Genomic DNA, 5,985 nt, shown 5'->3' on the forward strand with positions numbered 1-5,985 from the left:
TTGGGATCTTTGAAAAAGATGAAGAAAAATTGGTAAAAAAAAAAAAAGGGGTGTTCAGGAAATTGAAGTAAATAATTGTGTGCTAATTTGGTTTAAACTGCCTACATTTTCTTTTTTCCGGTATGTCTCTAAAAGATCAACTGCCCACTTGTACTCAGATGAAAAATGTAACAATGATTTGTAGCTTTTAACAGTAATACACATAATCACCAGGCATGTTTCATATAAAAGCTATATGAACACAAGTGTTAAGAACTTGAAATAGGCTGCTTATACAAGGTACACGCAAGGTCGAAAGGTCAAATTTGTTGGTATCCAAAGGAAGGCCTTGTTACAAAGAATACACATGTGAAGTTTGAAACCCCAAGCCCCAACTGTTCAGAAGTTATGGCCAACGTTAAAGTCTCATAAAATCTTGCAAAATTGGGTCTAACTCCAAGGTCAAATATGATGGTACCCAAAGAAAGGTCTTGTCACAAGGAATACACATGTGAAATATGAAAGTCATAGCTCCAACCAATCAAATGTTATGGGCAAGGTTATAGATCACAACAGACAGACAAACAGACAGGACAAAAACAAAATACCCCGGGATCTTTCGAACCAGGGGCATAAAAACTTGATGAAGATTCAGTGAAATTTTATGCCAGAGTTCTATGAGATAATAGCTTTTTCCCTTCTATCAAATAACAGATTATCAAGAAAGAGGTATTACAACACAGAAAGAGAGCAGAAAGAATCCAGCCAATTACTCCAGTCTGATCATTAACAACATGGATTAATCTCAAATCAACTTGCCAAGATTTCCTGAAAATTTCCAAGAGAAACTGACCACCGCATATAATTCATTATTGCTGCGATCACTAATAAACTCAAATAATTAATGCATAATGATAATAGTAGTAATAATAATGTAGGAGGAGATGCACGGTGTGACTCCCCAGGATATTCTGCCAAGTATGGCACCTACACCATCATGGAACTTGAGAGGAATAAGATTCTTGATTTTCAGCTTGTGCAGGTAAAATTTAACATACAGATCTAGACAAATTGCGGAGTTAAGACTTATTTATTTTAATTGATTAAAAGTATATCATCACAACCCTTAACATTTATGCTTTAATTTTTTTCCGGAGTAATGAAGTAAAGGGGGTCTTCCCATATGGAGCTGGCTGGCTTAAAAAGAGCCATGGGATTCCTGAAAGATCATGTCAACATAACAACCCTAGTGACAGACAGGCATTCCATGGTTAAAAAGCATATGAGAATTTTTCATCCAGACAAAAATCATTATTTTGATGTGTGGCACATTGCAAAAGGTAACTTATTGAAATTGATTTTATGATTGGAAACTGCTTAGCACTGTTTGACAGCTTATCTCATAGCTCATTTACTCTCTTTTTATATAATGTAGGTGTTTCCAAAAAACTTGAAGCAGCATCAGTGAAGGTCAATGGACATCAAATCCGACCATGGATAAAGTCAATTGCCAACCACTGTCATTGGACAGCTTCATCTTGTGATGATGGTGGGGAACTCAAACAAGCAAAATGGAAATCGATTGTGAACCACATTGCTAACCAACATGAAAATCACTCTCCTCAATATCCTAGATGTGAGCATGCCCCAATTGCAGATAGCAGACAGTGGATCAAAGAAGGTAATATTAATAATTGTTCTATTTGAAATAATGTTCTCATTTATCTCAATATTTTGTATTAGTAGAACATTGATAAATTGTAACTTCTGTTTTGATTGCAGGCTCTGTTCCACACAAATTAATGAAGGATATAATCCTCAGCCCCTTCCTTTTAAAAGACATTTCCAAACTTTCACCAACTCACCAGACGTACAGCCTCGAGGTGTTTCACTCTTTTGTGAACCACTATGCACCGAAGAGCACTCATTTTTACTATCCTGCTATGCTTGCAAGGTATATATGCTAACATTAATTACTTGTCAAAAATATTTAATCTTATAGGATCTATTTTGCATTTGATATTTTTATGCATCATAAATTTGTTTATTTTTAAATTTAAGGTTGAGTTTTCAATGAAAATAGCAGTAGACAACAGGCAATGACAAAGGCTGGTGAGCTGCAATATGCAGTGTCTTATCCAAAGGCCAAGAAAGGACTGGAGGCAGTTGTAAAACCTAAGAAAATTCCTCCAACATTAAGTGAGTAGAAAACTATTTCACTTGTCAATGAACACACTACTTGTAAATATTGTATTAATATGTAAAGTTTTTTTTTTCAATTTCTTTTTTTTTTAGATTAGGTGACCTTGATTAAGCAGGCTGTCCATGAACGGAGAAGTGTTGAATGTCCTTCTTACCGATGGGCTGCTGATGATATTGCAGTGCTAAATCAAGATGTACCACTGCCGCTTACTCAAAACTTTTGAACATTTTGAAAAGGCTGCTTTGATACGTAGACACACTTCAAGATTTATTCGAACATAATACTTCTACTGCATTGGACTATGTTTACGTTTATTTAAAAAAAATTATAAGATATTGTGTACTGTAAAATGTACATTCTTCATACATATAATTATCTTGCCTGTTATTACTGACAATATAATTTACCAAGATGTATTATTTTGTACAATGAATAGATATTTCACGTGGAATATTTGAACCCACAATAATGTTCTGAGGGAAATGCTTCTCGTATCTTTGTAACTACACATGCAGGCAAAATTTCCCTGTGTTTTTTCCCAAGGAAATGCCATATCCATCTCACAAATCTTCTGTATGTAAATTAACTGTAGATTCTGAAGCAAGAAAAAAATTTACAATTTATAAGAAATATTTGTTGATTACAGAAAAAGTAATTAAATGGAATTAAATTTCATATTTCATTGTCATAATGTTTTGTGTTTCATGAAGTTAAAAGAATAACATACTCATGAGGAGGTTGGCTATCATCTAAAGGTCCCACATTCTGCAGGTATTCGTATACATTGAAACGTACAAAACATGTCTATTTAGGCAATTAGCAGTAAATATAGGACTCTCAGTTATGCATTAGTGGTCCCCTGTCTCCGTTTCAGCCTGGACTGCTCCTATTTCTTTACAGCAAATGCACTCCTCTACTGTTGGCATAGAGATGCATAATCCACACTCGCACCTATGTTACACAAAACTAATGTACTTAATTCAGTGCTATCAATAGTTTTGCAGAATGCATTCATTGATGTAAGATGGTCCATCACTTTTAACAAAGTAATTTTGTATATGTTCTTAAACGTGTATTGAAAAACTCTGTTAGATAAAGGACATTGATCAATCTAAAAAAATTGACAAACAATACGAATCTGTGAAAAATATTTCTGAAAAATGTTTAATTTGATTAAAAAAATAATTACATGTATTGTGAAATTAATAAGATTTAATATTTTTTTTAAAACAAGGAAATATGTGTGAGAAATACATACCAATCAGTGTTTACTAATATGTTGGGAAATTCTTCAGTATCTGAATTATCCTCTTCCGAACCAGTGCCTTGCATACGGTCACTGGTAGCAGCCAAAGGTTCAAATTGATAAGGTCTTACATCAATTTCCCGAGAAAAATCTACACTTGGAATATCCCCTTCCAAGGTCTCCATAATTTTAATATACTTTTATTGTGTTTTATGTGTGTAAGGAAGGCATATAAACACTGCATAATTGTAATGCATAAAAACAGGAGAACTTGTGACGTCACAGCCTGTAGCTCATTATCTCTTACTGCTGTCTTATCAGTGTTTGTGGTGAGTGTGGTCAGTAAAGCATTGATTACAGACATCTACTGGGGTTATAAGAGTTATATTTAGCACTTAAAAATAAAGATAAAAATTGTCAGAAATCTTTTTAAGAATTATTTTATTATATAGAATTATATAAATTATGTGATGTGGAACCATTTCAAAAAACATTGTCAAATTGGAAATGTCTTTTTCAAAGTAATCATTTAGCATAGGAGTTTTACACTACTATTAAATGCTATATGTAATACTGATAGTTGTTTCATCCCCCTTCCATGTGTATTTGGATGTGAGAGTGCAAAATAAGATACTGTGTTCATTTGTTATGTGAAATAATTTTGTTTTTACTAAACATAAACTGCATTTGAATTCTGGAAACTAGTATTTGGGTAGATAAACTAATGTACAAATTAAAATACAAAGGTCACTTCACTAGTAATCACTTTGATATTTTGTGCAACATTGTCAAAAGTGTCGAAAAGTTGTACAGTCTTAGTTCAATAAATGGGACTTCGATGCATGACCCTGTCTTGACACATGTCTGGTCTTTGACAATTTGACATATTTTTCATGTTTAACTAAATTTTAAGTAAACTTGTCTACACACAGAAAAACAAAATCAGTATATCTTGGGAGTACAAAATAATATTAAATATATAAAAATACTCACGCAGCACCACGTTTTTCAATGAGGAAGAGGAAAATGCTCTTCTATCACCCCTCCCTAGCCAGTTCATTTTCTTTGTAACACCATTGTCTATCATGGAACTCGTAATTCTCCGTACACTTTGTTTTGTATTGTCTCCACAAATCGTTCCCAGTTTTCTTATCTAAAAGGACCCTGTGATTTTAATGCTTAATGATAGGCATACCATAATTCTTCAATTAATACTTCAACTGCAATTCAGACCTTATTCATCCTGGCCTCTTGGGGAAATGTGTCATCAGAGTTGCGGAGTAGAAGCCTTGCGCCTATTAAGCCTAAAATTTCGCAGGACTCACTCCTGCCAGAACTTCGCATGCGTAAAAAATGCAAAGTCCATGAGGACCTCAGTCAATATATTCCAGAATCAGCCTCGTACCATCTCGCGACGTAAACAACAGTCACGACAACAGTCCAGACAGAAATCTTGTCCCTTTATTAAAGACAGCAGGACGACCAGACAAACACTTTCTAAGCAAATGTGCATTGGGCCGTCATTTTATTGCTAAGGCTCTCGTCATTTTTGAAATCTATAAACAAGATGAGTAAATCATGTGTGACATAGTAGATCTGGAGAAGAAAAACATATGAAAAAATTAAGACGGAAAAACAAACGGACAACGGAAAGAAGTGATCAGAAGAGCTCACTTGAGCTTCTCAGCTCAGGAGAGCCAATCGGCAATCCTCGGCTGACTCCGCTAAGCTCCATACAAACATCGGATGTGATTGGTGGAGGAATATGCATCAATCGATACATTTCTCCGCCGGAAACTGCCTTGTTACCCATTTCATACTTCACTGCATAAAGTTTTACCGTTTTTTTGTTTAATTTGTACATTGGTTTTGATTACAAGCTTATGTAAGTAGTCTTTGAAAGCAAAAACATAGTGTCTCAAAGTAACTTAGTCCGAAATATCGGACATTTTCCAGGCTTTTTTCACAATTTTGATATTTTACGTGCCAGGAAAACGTTCCTGGCACGTAAAATACCAAAATAGTAAAAAAGCCATATTTCGGACTAAAAGTAACTCAGCTTCCAAAGATAAAATATTTGGAGGAATTTCAATCAGATCACATGAGGGTGAAATAAAAAAAAATACCACCAAACTGAATTTTTTTGGCAAAATTCAGCTACTTATAACATATTTTTTCACTTATATCATCATATTGCAAATGCATTCTAGTTCAAAGTCCTGAAGCGGCAATGGAATAGGCAATTGGATTAAAAAGTTTCAGAATTTTTATTAGTAAAATTTCTTTTGAAAAAAGAAAATATCATTACACCTTGAAAGACTTTCTAAAATACATAATCACAAGAAATTATAGTTTTTTTATGCTTCAAAATGGTAAAAAGGGTATAAATGATTAAATCTATACCTTGAAGGAGTATTTTCTCTTGTACATGTGACAAAAAATTGGCTTTTTGATTGTTATTTTACATTATTTTTTAATTCTGGATTGAAAAGTTTTAATATGAAAAAAATATGAAGCAATAAAATTCCCCAAAGTTCACTTTTTTGTCCGTTCAAGT

General features: G+C 33.7%; 2 pseudogenes; one reads left to right on the forward strand and one right to left on the reverse strand.

Annotated features, from left to right (window-relative positions):
* The first annotated feature begins 1,155 nt into the window (after positions 1-1,155).
* LOC133200040 (uncharacterized) lies at positions 1,156-2,480 on the forward strand (annotated as a pseudogene).
* Positions 2,481-2,584: 104 nt separating this feature from the next.
* LOC133200041 (uncharacterized) lies at positions 2,585-3,671 on the reverse strand (annotated as a pseudogene).
* Between the last annotated feature and the right edge of the window lie 2,314 nt (positions 3,672-5,985).

Source organism: Saccostrea echinata, unplaced genomic scaffold (assembly GCF_033153115.1).
Source record: "Saccostrea echinata isolate AGI-Se365-2 ecotype Australia unplaced genomic scaffold, CSIRO_AGI_Sech_v1 ptg000036l, whole genome shotgun sequence".
NCBI classification, from domain to species: domain Eukaryota; kingdom Metazoa; phylum Mollusca; class Bivalvia; order Ostreida; family Ostreidae; genus Saccostrea; species Saccostrea echinata.